Source organism: Haemaphysalis longicornis, unplaced genomic scaffold, assembly GCF_048455015.1.
Source record: "Haemaphysalis longicornis isolate Haplotype H1 unplaced genomic scaffold, Haemaphysalis longicornis Haplotype H1 scaffold_9, whole genome shotgun sequence".
NCBI lineage: Eukaryota > Metazoa > Arthropoda > Arachnida > Ixodida > Ixodidae > Haemaphysalis > Haemaphysalis longicornis.
Window position 1 is genome coordinate 49,280,429 of NW_027526460.1, and position 19,090 is coordinate 49,299,518.

General features: G+C 49.5%; 1 long non-coding RNA gene across 1 annotated transcript; it reads left to right on the forward strand.

The window, feature by feature from the left end:
- The first annotated feature begins 921 nt into the window (after positions 1-921).
- Positions 922-16,045, forward strand: LOC144151680 (uncharacterized). The gene is made up of 3 exons (XR_013318939.1): positions 922-1,116; positions 15,334-15,453; positions 15,530-16,045. It is a non-coding gene; the product is annotated as an uncharacterized LOC144151680 (long non-coding RNA).
- The last annotated feature ends 3,045 nt before the right edge of the window (positions 16,046-19,090 follow it).

Here is a 19,090-nt window from a genome sequence, read left to right on the forward strand (position 1 = left end):
ACGTGATAACGTCACGCGACCTCTCGCGCCTCTGTGCGCTCCGTCCACGGCACGTGTGGCGGCCGTGTGCACCAGTGGTTTGTCCAAGTAGACCTCGAAAAGTTTGGACTCGTGTGCAATACCGATACCAAACAACCGACTACCATACGTGGAATGTGCTTTGAGTTAACTTTCACGAATAATATAACTGCGCTGAAAACGCAAAGTCTGAGTGCGTATCACACCGGTCATCAGTCCGTTCTGAACATTGTGCTGAAGTGAAATAATAAATAACGTGTTACAGGTACAGTGTAACGTGTGAATAACGCAACGGGGCCGTAGGCACCCGTGGTAGGTGGTGTATAAAGCGTCGCTTTCGAAACGCCCTCCACAGGGTGAATTGGCCCGCACTTTTTTGGAACGCAGTGCATAACGCAGAAAAGTCTTGCGAAAAGAAATATGCTCGGTTGTGGAATGCAGGCACAGAATTGTTTACAAAATCCCGCAGTCTTGTCAGGACGTTGCATTGACGATCGCCTGCGTGACTACGAGAACTTTCTCAAAGGGTCATGCTGGCAGTCAGCTTGCTGTGCATTGGAAAAAAAAAAAAAGAAAGGGCACGCGTGACCCACGAGGCTTTCTGTATCGCACAATGCTGGGACGAGTGTATTCGTATGCCCAGTGTCTCGCGTGAACGGAAAAGGGATCGCATATCTTTCGAATTGATACGGGTTTCCTACCATCATTGTGTGCTTTAAGAATTCGTACAGCACCGTCGCCTTCTTCTATTTGTTATTTATTGTTGCGTAGATTTGACTCTTTCGTACAAAGGTTGCGCCCTAATGCAATAAAACAGATGTGGTTGATAGTCAGTGCACATGTTTGTCTCCTCCTTTCTCGTGTCCCGTCTTCGGGCTGTTGTAATCGCTTAGTTCGTTTTTTTTTATTTTGCCACCCTCTGATTGGCTAGGTAGCGCACAAAATAGGCGTCGCTGAAGGAACGACGGGCATTGTGTTGCTGGAACTACGTGCGTCGCCTCCCTTCTTGGGCAAGCCGGCGGTCGTCCAGGCAGCTGGTGGCAGCGGTGGCGACGGAAGGGAGCGTATACGTCGGCGTTGGTCTTGGCGTCGGATTTGGTGAGAGCACGGTTTTATTATTATTATTATTAGAGTACCCTCAGGGCCTTTACGGCGTTACAGAGGGGGTGGGTACAGTGCATGAAAACAGGTAACAGTGTAGAAGTACAGGCAGTATGTAAACACAAGCATATTTCCGGAAACCAGGTTACTGCATTACATGTACAGAAAGTGCATTCTTGAATGATGCCGGATCTTCAATGGACACAATGTGGTGGGGAAGGTGGTTCCATTCCTCAGACATTTTGGGGAGAAATGAATCTGAGAATGCGTTGGTGCGGCCAGATGGAACGTTGTTGCCTTGAACGGATGGTCGACGCGGGATGATATGTACGTGGGCCGTGAGAAAAGGTCGCATCTTATAGATGGGTTATGGAAATATTTTGTGAAACAGAGAGAGTCGTGAAATTTTTCTGCGATGGTGCAAGCTTGGTAGAACCAGGTTATTTTTCATTAGTGAAACACTGGAGGTACGGGAGTAGTCGGAAAGTATAAATCGAGCTGAACGGTTTTGTACAGATTCCAGAAGAGAAATTAGGTTTTGTTGTGCAGGGTCCCAGATTGCCGAGGCATACTCTAGTTTAAGGCGAATTAGTGTCCGATAAAGTGTTAACCTGAGGGGGGATGGACCATGAGAGAAATTACGGCGAATATATCCTAAGGAACGGTTTGCGCTGCTGCAGACATAATTAATGTGTGTGTGCCATGTTAAGTCATTGCTGATATGAACACCAAGATACTTGTAGGATGTAACGTATTCGAGAGTGGCTCCCGTAATTTTGTAATTAAAGGGCTGCTGGGAATAACGTTTGCGCGTAATGGTCATGCTTTTGCATTTGTTTGTGTTAAGTATCATGTGCCATTTGCTGCACCATTTAGAGACAGTGTCGAGGTCGGCGTGTAAAATAAAGTTGTCCGTTCGGTCACAAAATTCGCGAAATTACGCAATCATCAGCGAATAATTTTATGGAGGAATTTATACCATTAGGAAGGTCGTTAATAAATATTAAAAATAGCAGAGGACCTAACTCTGAACCCTGTGGTACACCGGATTTAACATCGGTAGGGGGAGAATTGCATTCGTTAGCAGTCACGAATTAGGTGCGATTGGTCAAATAGCATTCTATCCACTTAAACACATTAGGGTCAATGTTTAGGGTACTGAGCTTAAGAAGTAATAATTGATGAGACACTTTGCCAAACGCTTTTTGAAAATCTACAAAGATGCAGTCTACAGATGAACCGCGATCCAGAGCTGATGCAACGTCGTGTGTGAATGTTAGAAGCTGAGTTTCGCATGAGTAATTTTTCCGAAAGCCATGTTGAAATGGGCTGAAAAAGGAGTTGGATTCCAGGAATGATAGAAGGTTAGAATAAATGACGTGCTCTAAAAGTTTACAGGAAATAGACGTTAACGATATTAGGCAGTTTTAGCATATCGTTACCGTGTTTGCGTTACCGTTTACCGTGTTGCCGGAAGCGCTGGCGACGGTGAAGCCTGTGCCGGTAAGTTGCCGTTCGCGGCAACTCTCGCGCTGCGCAGTCTTCTCCCGCAAACACGGTAAACGGTAACGTAAACACGGTAACGATATGCTAAAACTGCCTATTGGCCGGTAATTTAAAGGAGAGCTTTGGATACCGGATTTGAAAACAGGGACGACCTTCCCCACCTTCCAATCAATTGGCACAGCACATCACTGAAGGGATTGAAAAAAGATGTGTGGCAGGATTATTGACGAATAAACTTCGGTGTTTTTTAAGAGCTTGGGATTAATTTCGTCTACGCCACAACTGGAAGGTTTAAGGTCATGAATCAGCTTCATAATTCCAACAGGATCTACTACAATAGGATCCATTGGAAAAAAGTTGTAATCGCATAATTGCGGCACAACTTCCGCAGGACCATTCGAAAACGACTTGGCGAATACTTGATTCAGAACGCGACAACATTCGTCACTGCGCATGACCTGGTTGTCAGCATATCTAAGAGATATAAGTTCTTTTTTATTAGGTCTAATTGTCTTCCAAAACAATTTTGGGTTACTTTGGAGAAGCGAGGGGAGAGTGTTTGTAAAAAAGACGTCCTTTGCTTTTTTTATGGCTGCACGATAAGCGTCGGAAATATTTTTGTAAGCAAACCAGAGGGATGTCTCATTTTTGCGTTTGGCTACACGAAATGAGCGTTTCTTTAGGTTTTGCAGTCGTTTTAGATCAGATGTGAACCAAGGTGAGCGTTGCTTGCCAGAAATAACAACTAAAGGAATATATTTGTTAGTCAAAAACGTAACTTTTTCTTTAAACAAGTGCCAACTGTGTTCAACCGTGCGATCAAAAAAGCCTACCATGTAGGCATCGATAAAACATTCGAGTTCTGTATTAATTGAAGCGTAGTCTCCTTTGGCGTAATTTCTTATTGCTTTGATGTGTGTTAGCCGGCGCGAAACCTCAGCTTCTAAGGTAAAATGAATGAAACAATGAGCGCTTAAACCAGGAAGGAAAATTAGGAGTCGCATAAGATCTGGAACATTTCTCAGGACCAGATCTAGTATGTTAGCGGGCGTCGGACCCACTCTGGTTGGTTTGTCAACTAGCTGAGTCAAATTAAAGTCGAGACACATGTTAAAAAATGTAGTACTATCTCCTGATAGATTACTGTAAGCAGAGCAGGGCACTGACCAGTTTATTTTGGGGAAGTTAAAGTCCCCGAGCAAGAACAACGGCGCATGTGGAAATTTCAAGACCAGGTTGTTAAGAACGTCATGTATTTTGTCACAAAAGTCAGATGTAGCATTGGGCGGACGATAACAAGCGCAAAACAGGGCGTTTTGATTATTTAAGTGTATCGAAACACAGATAATTTCTAAGACTGAATTTGTTATCACCATACTGGAAGTGAGACAATCGGCTGCAGCGATCAATACACCGCCACCAGGTTGATTACAACGATCAGCTCGGTATACAAAGTAATTTTTATCGCAACAAAACAATTCCGAGTTTGCCTACTATGTCTGCAGCGCAGTCATCAAAAAGGGAAAACAAGACATCGCGCTTGTTAGTGACGCTGCGCACATTTGAAAATAAGACTGACAGGTTCTTGCCGTTATTTTTTGGGCGCGGGTCAGATGTTAGGATGACACGGTATCTGAACCCCCGGACGTATCATCGATCTGCCTTGGCTTGTTCGTTTCCAGTTCGCATATGCTATCGGTAGCAGGAGAGTAGACATAACACTTTTTGTTCAGGTAAAGCTTGTTATAGCGAATGGTAAACTGCTGGCCGCTATCCTTTCCGTACTCGTACAACTTTTTTCTCATGCTCCTCGTTGCCCTGCAAAAATCTTCGTTCACGACCACGTCAGACTCTTTCAGCTTTTTTTTTGGAATTCAAGATGCTGTTTCTTCATTTGGATGAGAAGAACTTTACAATAATTGGCCGACATTTACCAGGAATGAACTTGCCTAACCTGTGGGCGCGAGATATTCGGTCGTCGCTAGTAGTCAAGTTTAAGTTCAATACGGAATTCAGAACTGCACAAACTTTTTCTTGTGGTTGTGCCCACGTCTCGGAAGAGCTGTCTGCAAGGCAATGAAATATTAAATTCTCCCTTCGTGAACGATCTTCAAAGTCATCTAGCCATTGGTTCAGCGCCATTACTTGTGGTTGATAATTTTGCGTGGGCAGCCCTTCGGGGCAGCTGACATGTTTTTCAACTTTCGAAAGCCTATTATCGAGATCCGTAATCTGTTGCTCAAGGGATGATTGCGCCTCTTTCACTTCATTAATAGACTCCATCAGTTCATCGTGCTTTACATCTATCTTGTTATGCAATGACTTAATAAGGGAAAGCAGCTCGTTGTAGTGTTTGTCAGGAACATCCTTTGGGGGGCCGGGGTTTGATTTAATATCGCCAGACATGATCAGCAGTTTTACAACATGAACACATTCGCTTGTCACAGCAATCATTACACAAGGGCATGGAAGCAGCAGCAAGCAAACATTGTTTGATCTTTTGCTATAAAGGGAAGGAGCAGAACCCACCTGCACAAGAAAAGCGAAAGGGTTGCTGTAGACTCGCATTGTTGCTGCACTTACATGCCCACTGAAGGCGATCCTCGGGTCCCAGCTGTTTAAGTAGAGCTGCGGTGATGCGTCGGTCACTTTGGATGACGGCGGTGCGCAGAGGGCCGGGGAGTCGTTCCACAAAAACGGTTGCTGTGCTTGGCAGTCCGGAGTGTTTACTGCAGAATGCAACGCCTGGAAGCCTTTGCCGCCGAGTTGCGCAGTGGGCTGCAGTGTCTTAGCCGGGAGCGGAAGAATTTTCCACGAGGCAAGGAAGGTCAAAATCTGCACAACAAAAGCGAAAGGGTCGCTGTAGATGCGCATCGTTGCTGCACTTCCATGCCCACTGATATCGGCTTGTTTGACTTCATGTGAGCACTAACGCAATTTGCTTGGTAGTCGAGGATTTTTTACTTTTCTAGATATAAGCAGTACATCTAAGAGCGGAACTTTTGTTATCTGCAGTCATGATGGAGACGTCGGTAACAAAACCCAACCTAATGTTGCTCACCGAAGGGCTAGGTATCACACGGAGAGAGCCCACGCGGGAGACAGACGGTGCACTCACCGAGCACATCTGCGGGTTTACCCCCTGCGTTCTCGCTGAATGCCATATGATAGCGTCACGCTACCTTTCGCGCCGCTGTGCGCTCCGCTCACGGCACGTGTGGCGGCCGTGTGCGCTCCTTGTGCATGCGCTAGGATGCGGTTATATAAATATAAAAGGAATCTCACAACGCATGGCATCGCACTTCTCTTTCGTCTCTGCCACCGATCCCGTCGCCTCTGTCGGAAGCGACGGAAACAGAAGTGAGATCGTCTAACACCGGGTTTGAGTTTCCTTCATTTTGCAAAAAAAGTGTCCACTCATGTGCTACACCGATACAACTCAACCAACCACCGTTCATAAATCCTGCATTCATTTAACCTTAACAAAGAACATGCAAGAAAGGGTATGGTTAAGTGCATTTCACTTGTCTCTGGTTTCATCTTTTGTAGAGGCACGTGTGTGAATTCAAGTGACGTTGCATGGGTAATCACTGTGGGTGTCGTTTACAGCTTCGTTTTCAAACCACCTTGGTAGGGTGGATTGGCGGGCATTTTTTGCCCACAGGGATCGTTTTTGCTTACGTCGATGAAACCGTTGGGGGGGGGGGGGGTAGAGGTATACAGCTTTGCTGTAAAAAATGCCTGCAGTATGAGTTGTATTCCACTCCATGCCCATGATTCCACTCCATAGAGCCAGTAATGCGCAACGGCTCCTGGCCTCCCTGGAGGTGGTACCTACATTTATTAATTGGTCCTTTCTACAGTGATGTTTTAACGCTGTGTCTAAAGGTACGTCGGACGTACCCGCAATATTTCTTAAGGATACGTCGGACGTACCCGCAAGGTTTCTTAAAGATACGTCGGACGTACAGGGCCCAGAGTGGCTCGAAAGCGGCGCGTTGCTCAAAACTAGCGTGGTTAGCGAACCATCGACGGCAAAACCATCACGCGTTTGCTGTATATAAGCCAAGAATCTAACGATGCCTAACCTGACGCGGAATGTATTTTTTTTCCCGTGTTCTCTAGTTGGACCTTATTTGAAGGGGCGGTTAGAGCCTTCGCTGAGGTCAGAGATCGAATGCGGACCACTACGGGTTCTCGCAAGAGGGAAACAAAATCATGTGCGACGCGAGTAGCTTTCTTTTTTTTTTTTTTTTTTGCTCCCTCATATGTTTCTGTTTAAAGGAGCCATGAAGACAAAATACAAGTTGAGTTTATTAGAAAGACTGCTCAGCCCCGATAACAATGATACCAATATCATCGAAATCTTCGAACAAATAACGGATATATTAAAGAAAACGTGTCAAGCCATGGCGACCCCCTAGCCAATTTCCCGCAACTTTTCTATGACGCCACGGAACCTTGTTTGTGCGATTGGCGGCTGCCTAACTGACCTGTCGCGACGACACATGACTAGACGTCTGTAATGGGGCCTCTAGTTCCATTTGACCGCATCACTTGAACGCTAACGTGCAGTTAACGCACTAAAAATTATGTTTTATTGTTGGCCCGTATGACGTCATTCTTGCTCATAACACGTCACTGTGGCGCGAAATTTGAAAGTTTTTAAAAAATTTTTTTTCGTTAAAAAACATCTTTTGTGGCTCTAATGGAGCTGAGTGAGATACTGAATCCTAGTTCTTTCAAATTAAACGAAGTTGTATTTTCTCGTCATGGCTCCTTTAAAGCCCTAACCACATGGACGCGAAATCACGCGTCGCGCGAGCGTCGGCGTCGTTCGGCGTCAACGCGCGGGCCCGCAGGAGACCGGCGAAGTCGCGCGCCAGTCGCTGCGTCGGCGGGCGTTGCTGGACACGTATGCCATCCTGTTGAAGTCGTTTATGAGCAGTTATTGTCGCTTCTTGAACTGCAATTATCAAGACTTTAGCTTTAGCAAAAAAAAAAAATCGCTTGGCGTCTTTATTTATTGCTAAGTATGTTGGCGGGCAAATATTGAAATTCTGCGAAATGTATCTCGAGCCATCACGGCCAAATCAACAAAATAAGATAGAATGATAAACGAACACGCACCTCGCACAACTGCTTTAGTTGCTACTTGATTTAACCTTCATGTTGCGTACCGACTGCACGTTCATGAATTCAAATTGTAAGCAAAACAAATTTCAGCGCTGCCTTGATACTGAGGTTACCGTCGAACGTCATTTGTAGGTTGAAAGGCAGGGTACTCTGGCACCCTGTCTGTACCCTGTAAAAAAAACTGATCAAACCCTCTCCGCAAAAAAAAATTAAAATAAAAAGAAAGAAAAAAAAACCGTTTTTGCTAGGATTCGAACCACGGACTTTCAAAACAGAAGCCCAGCTCTCAACTGCTCGACCACGCGAGGAGACGAGGAGGTTCGAAGAATTTGGTGTACCAACTAAGGCTCCCACGAATAGTGTTGGGTGCGCTTTTATTTGGTCGTATTTGAGAGATTTTAGCAGTGGTAACGCTTGCTTCTTGCGCACCGATCTTGGAGCCGAGGACAATAATGCTAGTGCTACAAGCGATGTAACCACAGCTCCCTTATTTGAGCCAAAAAAAGCTATCGCACATCCCCGGTCTTCCCTGCGCAAGCCACGGGAGCTACGAATGGAATGGAATGCGCCAGAATTCTGGCGTTGATAACGCTTGCTTGTCACGCACCGATCTTGCTGACAGGCCACATTATGCTAATATTGGATGCGATGTAACCAGAGCTCCCTCATTTAACTCGCACAAAGCTATCGCAGATCCCGGATCTCCCCGATGAAAGCCGAACAAGCCACAATGGATGAGCGCTTGCGAACAGAAATAGCTTGCAATTTGTCTCAAGGCAACCGATTACCGTAAGTTAAAATGAAATTGATTGTTTTCTGCTGAAAGGAACGACCCCAAACCACGCGAAGATGGACGCTGCCGCTCGCTTTTTGATGCTCTCTCGCGCTGCGTCGACGCCGATATCTGGCGAGCGTAGACATCAGCGTCGCTCGAGTTTCAGCTCGCGTCGCCATGCATTTCTGCGACGCGACGTCGACGCGAGAAAACGTTGAACGTACGCTGCATGTTTGGGCCGAGTGAAACCGAATACACCGACGTACTTAAAAAAGTTTCGCGGATACGTCCGAAGTATCTATAAAAAATCTTGCGGGTACGTCCGACGTATCTTTAAGAAATTTTGCGGGTACGTCCGACGTATCTTCTGGTCGGCACAAGATTTTGCCTTCTGGTCGGCACAAGATTCTCTTCCTGGGGTAGTTCATGTTACCCATCGTGGTAAGCGGAATGTGGTCTTTCACCGGCACCTTGGAGTTGTTGCAGGGCTCCATTCCAAGGCTCACGTTATCTTTGTTCAAGGATGTGGGCGTCGTGATGTCTGAAAAGTGGTAGGACCCGTCCTCACTTCGTTCTCTGGGCGGGGTAGGTGTGAGCGCCACCACATGCGGCTGCTGCTCCGCCAGACGTCTTGATTGCAACCGGGAGAGCGAAGAACGGTGAATGGTGCTCCTCACATTCATGTCGTCGAGCTGCTGAGCCGTGCCCTGGGGATGCTGCGGAAGGACCTCGTCGCCAACGCAGCTGTTGACCGACGGGGGACGGTGGCATTCGTGGAACGACTAAGACTCGGACTCGGACTCGGACTCGGACTCGGACTCGGACTCGGACTCGGACTCAGACTGCGACGCAGTGCCATCCTGCGGCTGGCACTGCGGCGTAGCTGTCTTACTGTGGGCTTGTTGAAAGACAGCTGCCGCCTTCGTACCATCCTGCGGCTGGCACTGCGGCGTAGCTGTCTTACTGTGGGCTTGTTGAAAGACAGCTGCCGCCTTCGTGCCATCCTGCGGCTGGCACTGCGGCGTAGCTGTCTTACTGTGGGCTTGTTGAAAGACAGCTGCCGCCTTCGTGCCATCCTGCGGCTGGCACTGCGGCGTAGCTGTCTTACTGTGGGCTTGTTGAAAGACAGCTGCCGCCTTCGTGCCATCCTGCGGCTGGCACTGCGGCGTAGCTGTCTTACTGTGGGCTTGTTGAAAGACAGCTGCCGCCTTCGTGCCATCCTGCGGCTGGCACTGCGGCGTAGCTGTCTTACCTTGGAGTTTGACTGAGACTGATAGTGTTGATGAAGTCATTGTTGTGTATAAACCTTTGGCGGACGTGGCGAATCAGCGGCCCAGTGTGTGTTAGTAGTCGTTCCTCACACTCTTCTGGGACACGGCCTTGAAGGCGGGGTATTAATGTAATAAAACTGAAGTGTTCGGTTTTTTGGGGTATATCTAAAGAAGCTAGATACGAGGGTTAGTCGACCGAACCAGCGAAAACGAGGGCAGATGCAGGGGGACCCTCGACAATTAAATAAGCTTAGCTTAGCGGTGGGCGCTCAGAAGTAAATCTTTTGTTATGATGCTGAAATCGAGTGTAGGTTCTGCAAGAACCTTGATACGTACGATTGGCTTTTAATTTACTTCTCGCCACAGCTGCTGTCGCGCGCGAAAAATATAACTAATAAATTTAACTTTGTTATGTTTAATTTCACGCGAGTTTCAGGTTCCAGAACACAATTAGCGTTGCAGTTAAGCCATATGTTATCATCTGGTTATGCTAACTGTCTTACGATGTAAAACAACGCCTGACGTCTTCGTAGCATTCACAAACTTTCCATGTGAAAAGCTGGTCTACGTCGGATGCTTATAATTATAAAGAAAATGGCATACGCAAAAAAAAAAGCAGCTCAAGGCTAGTTTTAAGCACATTTTTCGAGAGCAAAAGGTAAAATAAGGCAACCAAGAAAATACACCGTTGTACGTAATTTTGTCTAGTTGTGATGTTTCCATTCTTGACAATTGCCTATTTTCTCATTTTTGTTCATTGCGGGCTTCTCTTGTTCATTGCAAATTCTCTAGCACGCTGTCTGATTACTTTTCAGTTAATTACTGATTTGACCTGTGTGGGATATATGTGAGGGGTTCCTCGGGGCGACTTAGCCAGTCCTGGCGTAAGCCACCACGCTAGCTCCCGGCGTGTCAACCACGCGGGCTCCCATGGCTACGGCAGCCCAGCGAGGTTCGCCGATACGAGAACACAGTAGACAGTAGTGCCGAAGCACAGCCGTTTATTTGGGGAATCCCAAAGCATGCGAGCACAAGGCTCGACGGCGTTCACGAATCACGCCGTCCGGGTCGTGACCGCGAACGGGAGGCAGGCACTCACGGCGCGCGACAAACAAAGCTCCCACCTGAGATGCAAGTATCCGCCGCCACCGCGTTCCGCCGATCTCGCCCCGACCGGGTCTCCGACGAGACTTCCCTTCTCCCGTGCGCGCACGCTCGCGCCGCCCGCGCCCGCGCGCCTATCCCCGCACACATCGGTGGCGCCATCTCTCGGGGGACGCCGACGAACCAGCGGAGCGCCGGACCGGTTCCAGCGCACAAGCGTCTCTCCCGAAGCGCGCGCTGGCTCGGGATCGCAGGTCGCAGTTCTCCACGATTCCCACACTCCTCCCCCCTAAAACTGGACGCCACTTGAGCTCGAGTGACGCCACGGTGCACCACACTCGTCACGTCTCAAGTCAGCAAAACAGCCACCGAACGCCACTCCACACCAAGGTTCGCCACACGATGCCGCCGTCGCGATGCTCGCCTCACAAACCCGCAAACACATTGCAATGGTTCCAAGTCTCTCGCGGTTGGGCAGCACAGCAGGTTGGCAGGCCCGGGGGTAGCTGCAGCCGCAGCCGACGAACGCCGGGGTCGCGCCATGATGCGACCCCCACTCCCAGCTCGAGGCGGCAACAGGAACGGCCGCGCCCACTGCGGCTGCCCGAAGGCTCGCGCCGCTCGCGTAGGCGCCAGATACCGCCGCCTCCTGGGTTCCGTGGCCGCTTCGGCCGCAGGTCCTCCCGAACGGTTGGCTGCCGCCCGGCAGGCCGGAGCAGCAACTGGAGTAGCAGCTCCACGAACCGCGCTCGGCCCCGCCGGTGGTTCAGCAGGCCATCCTCGCTGTCCGTGGCAGTGGTGACTGGCGTGGCTCCCGGTGGTATCCGTATGCTGCAGGTCTCGCTCTCACCGTCCAGTTTAAACGATTCCCAAACTTGACGTGGGGAGCAGCGGGACTCCGCAATCTCCTGTGACTGGCCGGAAACCTTATCGACGATCTCGCCAAATAGGGTAACAAAGATGCCCGAGGGGTCTCCCCCTTGCATGTTCGCTTGCTCGCGGAATCACGAGTCCGGCAACTGTGCTCCAGCAGCCACCCCCGCCTGAAGGCAACTCGCCTGACTATTACGGGTTGTCGGCATCGAAACGCCCGTCCGAGCTATTTCGGCCTGGTGCGTTGGTCGGCAAAGCAGCGTCAGCATCAAGCAGGCGGGCTCCTGCAACTCACTCGCAGCAATACAAGCTGCCGTAGAGCCAGCGCCAACCGCAATACCAGCGGCTTACGGGCGCTCATCACCGGTATTGGCCTCGAGGACATACCGTGGCGCCACCTATGAGTGACGTCACTTGTAGGACGCCGAATCGTGTTGTCGTCTGCTACAACACATTTCCCGTGCGTATGCGGAAGCGTGTTTTTTTGTTGTGGCCACCGTCTCGCCCCCTCCTTGTGGATTTTATGCAAATTACCAAAAAAGTTGTCTGTAAACCAAATAATTCGAGCAAGCAATCAGCAACTCGCTTGTTCCCGGCGACACCGCCGCGTTTAGGTACCATCGCGACCCACAGCTACGCAGCCAGCTAACGCCAAGGACGATGCAACTGATGCCGAGAAAAGTACGCTGTAAATTCATTATGAAATACTTGTGTCGGTACATGTGTGTGCAAGGAAACACCTTGTAACAGTGACGGAAACGCGTCGCTCAATTATGATCTCGCCACGCGAACTTCTCGTATTGCCTGGTAAATGAATGACTACGCGAGAACGGTGATCGGATTGCTTCGCCGCACATGCTTAAAAGTGTTGTTATGGTCTGTAGTTTGGCTTAATCAGTGCCTATTTCCCCTACGATGTTTTTATAGTCATGCCCGGATTTGATTAACGATTACTGCCGTAGCGTGTACTCTGCACGGCTGATGTTTACTTTCGCGACTTGTCCGCAATGTATAAACGGTATGAACTCGAGTTTTTAACGCCTTCGCGCGGGTCTGAACAAGGCTATATTTAGTTTTCGTTAAGTGTTCGGCGTGGTAATTTATAATTGCAGCGTGTTTTGTATGTTTAAAGTGAGCCGGCCTTTCTTAAGCATAAATTTCGAAACTCACGACTGCTCACAGAAGGCGAGCCTGCGTACGAGGCGAAACACGTCGTTAATGATTTCGGGTAATTGGGGAGATTTAGAATGGAGAACCGAGCGTTGGGGGCCCCCAAGAAGTTAGAGGAACCCAAACGCAACACGCGCGTGCGCGACGGGAGGGCCTTCTCCAACAGCTCGCAGCCGGCTTCGGATGCACGTAATCGGATGTTGAGAACTTTAGGCTTGGCGTCGCAGAATATATTTCATCGCCGTTAGAGTTGCGAGTGACAGCCCCTAACAAAACGTTTCACCGCGCTGGAAACTCTGTAAGCGCGGTGATTTCCGTTGAAGCGATCGACGATCAAGATACCTGCACGGCCTCGGCCGATTCTTGCGCGCAAGCATAGCCATCCTTCGGCCGCTCACCTCACCGGCGTGAACGGGCCGGCGCTGCCGGGACCGACCTCCGCGGCCGGTCGGCGTAAATCGCGGCAGATATTTGAGCATCGCTTTGAAAACCACAGCTGATGACACTACCTATCAGAATTTTTCATCACACTAACATCCACTTTCACCAATCTGTAACTTCTTTGTTGCTGTTGCTGCCGCGAGCTGCGTCGGTTCGAGCCGCACCGTCGGTCGTGCGGGCAGGCACGGCGGGAGCGTGTGCTTCTGCGAGCAGTTAACGCTTCACGATTTCCTGATTTATACATTTCTTGCAAACAAGAGAAATCTAGAAACTTCACTCGGCGATCGCCGTAGTCCACATTGTTGTTCGGGGAAACAAGCCGCTGCTTACGCTTCGGTCGCATATATACATAGTACACCACCACGCTCATGGTGGTTGCGGATAATCTACCACAGTTGATACGGTTATAAAGTCCCCATGAGGTCGAACTGCGCTTGACGTACTGAGAATTAACTTCAAACGAAGGAAATTAACACGAAAATACTTTTAGAACGCGCTTCCTAAGCGAAGTGGCGAAGTGTCACGCGCTGCAAGCCAACTACGCAGCAAGATAGGAACGGTGATCCTACAAGTGACGTCAAAACGATCGCAGCGCCGGCCTCTCCAGTGGTGGGCCTCGCGGCCAATAGGTCGCCTGAGAGTCCGTCTCTTATTAAGACTGGCGATCTCTCGCGACCAACGAGCCCGCTGCCGAGCCGCGCGAAGCTCTTACTGCCTAAACGCAATCTCAAGCGGAGACTTCACGGCATCGAGACGCACGCACTCCGGAAGCGCGGAGACAACGGTCCCATTGCTCCCGCTTCCCCCCGCAGCGAGAGGAGACTGATTCTTCAGCGATCCCCCTCGCTCTTTGTCAGGCGTCAAATCGGCAAACCCTCCGCCTCGGACTCGAAGCGCAGTAGCGGCGGGCTCATCTTGCGGCTTGCGAACTCCCAAACACCGCACCCTCGCTCGGTAGTGTCCGCCGCGCCTGGGGGAAACTTCAACCGGCGCCGCCGGCGCGACTGCGCGGGGACGGCGCTACGAGGAAGGCGACCCGCCGCCATGTTGGAACAAGGCCTACGCACCTCCCGTCTCGCAAGCGGGCCGCGACTGCGGTGCTCGGAGGTATCCTACTGACTCACCGCCTGGTGCGTGTAGGAAGGTTTACGCATTTGCCGTCACGGCTGTATCGGGCATCCTAACTGTCTGCCTGCAACCGACTGGCGCGAGGCGTTTCGTCCGAAGTCTTCCGGACAAAGGGTAGCGGGCTACGACTGCAGCAACGCATTTCTCGGAGAGCTAGCAACCTCGAATTCGTCCGAATACGAGACCCACGTTCGGGCGCCATGTGGGATATATGTGGGGTTCCTGGGCGACTTAGCCAGTCCTGGCGTAAGCCACCACGCTAGCTCCCGGCGTGTCAACCACGCGGGCTCCCATGGCTACGGCAGCCCAGCGAGGTTCGCCGATACGAGAACACAGTAGACAGTAGTGCCGAAGCACAGCCGTTTATTTGGGGAATCCCAAAGCATGCGAGCACAAGGCTCGACGGCGTTCACGAATCACGCCGTCCGGGTCGTGACCGCGAACGGGAGGCAGGCACTCACGGCGCGCGACAAACAAAGCTCCCACCTGAGATGCATGTATCCACCACCGCCGCGTTCCGCCGACCTCGTCCCGACCGGGTCTCCGACGAGACTCCCCTTCTCCCGTGCGCGCACGCTCGCGCCGCCCGCGCCCGCGCGCCTATCCCCGCACACATCGGTGGCGCCATCTCTCGGGGGACGCCGACGAACCAGCGGAGCGCCGGACCGGTTCCAGCGCACAAGCGTCTCTCCCGAAGCGCGCGCTGGCTCGGGATCGCAGGTCGCGGTTCTCCACGATTCCCACACTGTAAAGAAATTTGTGTAAGGTATTTTATATAATTAAGTATTTTTATCCTTTTCTGTTTTCCAGGGATGCTTGAGCTAAACCCACTCATGCGATGTGCGTGTCCACACAGGCATTAGAAAAAGTTAAACAAGCAAGACAAAATGGAAAGTGAAGCGGCCTTTCTTGCTGTATTCCTTCCTAAAGGTAAGGTTTTCTCCATTAGCTAAAATTTGCTTCACTTCAGTTTTCTGCACCCCTTCTGACTCTGTTTTGTTTTCAGAAATGCCGTAAGATTTACCAGCACCACAAAATTGACACGGGAATAAGCTAGCTCATCTGGCAGCAAACGTCATCCAAAGTGCAGGTGAGCTTTTGAGCACCCTATGTGTTACAGCAATGCCCTTTTGTTTGTTTCCCAGGAATGGCTGTCAAATCTCAATTGAACTGCCAGTACAAGAAAATCAATGAGGCCATATTGTATACCAAAAGTCCTGGTGTTCTGAGATGTGAGACATTGTCTATGCTGTAACAACTTTGCAACTTCTCCTAAACTACAGCTTTTGTTCATTTCACAGAATTAAGCGTCGCAGTAACAACCCTACGTGTTACTGGGTTCATGGCTGTCAAGTATGTCATCAAATTGACTCGTCAAGGCGCAGAAGAACAAGCGATCGAGCCCCGGAGGAGGAAAACGAAGACATCGTCTGAAACAGCGTACTTGCGAAATTCAAGGCTTTAACAGAATGCGTATTCGGCTCGATTGTTAATGGTAAAATAAAAAGCACATGTCCTTTCATTTTAAAGAGTCTCAGTGTTGTTATTTACGCTAGCTGCATGTTCCTTGCTTTAAAATTCTGCCATTTCTTAGTTTGTTATTTTGCCGGACTGCCTGAATTGTGTGTGTTGGTCAGTGTAAGGATCAAATGTATGAATATACAGGTCTAAAATGCCGGATTATACTTTTCAGGAGTTTATGCGGACGAGGTTTGAACTGCTCGCTTATCATGCAGTCAACAATCGTCTCTCTAGGAAAAAGTTAACTTCTATTATTTTCATCTAGTTATTGTTGCATGTATATTAGATACATGTAACTGTAAGTTACCTGTTCATTTCTGAAATATTGTTGCTTCGTAAGAGAAACATTGCCTGAACGTAATATCAACAGTGCGCGGATGCGGCCCTCGTGGTGAAAAAACGTATCTGTAAAGTCGCGGTAACGTTGTAGGAAGCATCGCTTGAACATTAAAGCGACGTTTTCTAAATGTTACCCGCACGTTGTAAAAATATAGCTGGAAAGTTACCACAAAATTGTAGCAATGTTATTGAAACTTCATAAAAACATTGCTTCAACGTTGAAGCAATGTTCTTTGTATGCTAACTGCATGTTAAAAATGAACGTTGCGAAAATGTAGGTTGAAAGTTGCTAAAACGTCATAAGAAAACGTCTCATAAACGTTGTTCAAATGTGTCCTGCACGTGGCTGGAAGGTTGCTTCAAGAGTGGAGCAACGTTGGCAAACGTCAGAAACAACATTATCCAAACATTAGAACAACACCCTTCAAACGTTGCCCCCATGTTGGAGCAATGCTAATATCATGTTGACGCAATGTTTCTGGGAAACATTGCACTAACGTTAAAAAAAGCGGACATTAGCCACGTTTTGGCAACGTTAAGGGGAAACGTTGGGGAAATGTTCGGGCAACATACTGTGCTACCAGGGTAATGTATAACCAGTTTACAATTTTATTTAGTTTTAGCATTCCAAGCAGCTTAGGTGACTATTTGTTGTTTTGCGCTCGTGCAGTAAGCATCCCCCAAGTTTCCACAATATCTCACGTCTAGCAATTGCATTTCTTAGACGGAAAAGCGTTCGCAGAAGCGTAGTCGTGCTGCTGGCCGCTGTGCTTGTTCGCCCAGCGCAAAAAAGTGCTTCGCGCACCCTAGTTTTACGCTGTACGGTAAAAATATAAGTTGGTTTTATTTCCTTAGTACACATATTGACTTCGCTGACTCTTCTCCCGCCTTCAAGAGGCCTTATATTTTCCTACTGGCGTACCAGTCAGCGAAGCGTCGCATGTGCGCTTGTGCAGCGCTTGTGTGAGCGACCTTGACTTGGAGCTACATACAGTGTACAAACTAACCAAGTAAAGAAAGGCACATTCTTCCATTCACAAACGTGTCCTGGCTTCGTTTCAACTGAGGGAACGAATTGCGACGACCCGTCGGCGGCCGGCGGACGAAACGCTGGGCCGACTGACTATGTCTGAAGGCCGGGGAGCCGTGCAGTAGCGCAGCCAATTGCCAGCTCCTCTCCTGCTGACGTCACACGAAAACGCCACAGAAAATGGGCGAGCGTAAAGAGAGGAGGACAGCATTTTCGAATTAATTTTTCTACTAAATAAAATCGCGTAAACGCGCCCAGAGTGGTCGAAACATGGCCTGGGGACTCCGGACTACAATTTGCGCCAGTAATCCCGCAATGTTTACATATCACTTCAGTATCCCTTTAAAGTATAGTTTTTGATACCGCTCCGGAAGAAACATTGCCGGCGTCGCCCCAGTTTTTGCAAAGCCGGCCCTGTGCGGAGCGCGAAGAGTCGGAGTAAGCGTCAGCTTCAGTGTTCAGCAATCTTTCGAACAAAGGGAGCCGCCAGCTGCTAAAGGGGCATTCACACGAGAGAGAAATCCTTCGTTTCGCTCCTAGGAGTGCGCGCCACGTGACCCCTACGTCACGGTTTCTCTCCGGCGCACCGCCTCCGATGGGAGATCGGAGCTTCTGCTCGCGGGCTACAAACGATCCGATGCTTGGCGGCGGAGGCGGCAGGCATCCGTCTGCTCGTCGGGCAGCTGGCCGCGACTGAAGTTCTAGAGCGGTTGCAGGCACTCTATTTTTATCGCTTCTTAACGCATTGGACGCGAAAATGCGTGGCGCACATGACAGGCGCACTGAGGGAGCCGCGCACCAGCACGGGCGCTTGGCGAGCGGCGGCCGCGGCCGCGAAGTGGCGCAGGCCGGCGCCGGTATACCTGGAGCGAAAGCTTGTTATTGCTCCCCAAGGCGCAAACAAAGCTGCGTATACGAGAAATGGGGTAATGATGTGATGGAAAGTTGCTTTATAATCGTCACCTGAGCCGCTTGCCAGAGCGGCGATCGAATATTCGCCGCAGTGTTAAGCCTAACATCAGTAGGGGCATTTTTTTTACCTGAACTGGTGCAAATTAGTGCAGTGTCGTGCAGAACAGTGCAGAGTGCTACTGAGGATATCAATTAGTAAAAAAAATGAACATATGCAGCACTGCTTGCACCAGTGCAGCCTGTTCAGGTAAAAAAAATGTCTCTAGTATGCGGGCCTCAACGTTACTAGAATCTAGTAACGTTGGCGGGCCTGTAGGCCTCCTGCGCTGGAGTTTTGGCGACATGCAGCGCCCCTAGCGGCCGACGCCTCTGGGTAGTACAAAAGCAGACGACCCTCGCCGCCCTCCATGTGTTTTCAATTACAAGCCAGAGTGAAAGTTGGTTGTGACGCTTTGCGGCGTGTTTAAATGACTGCATACTGTATGAAATAGCCCTTAAAGTAGCTGCAAAGCCTAAACAAAATAATATCCGCTAAAAGAAGCCGATTTGTCGGCTTTCTTTTGAGCGAGCTGTCGCGGTGGTCGCGGCGTGGGACTGTATCGCTAGATCGGGTGGTTTAACTGCTTGACGACAGTTACAGTTTTTTTTTCTTTTTGCGTGCGGTCGACAAAGGAAAGTTCACGAGTAGCATAAACACGGAACGCTGCTCATCTTACATCCTGAGGTAACTGCAAAAGGTTGCTTCATCGGGAGCTTCAAGCGAAC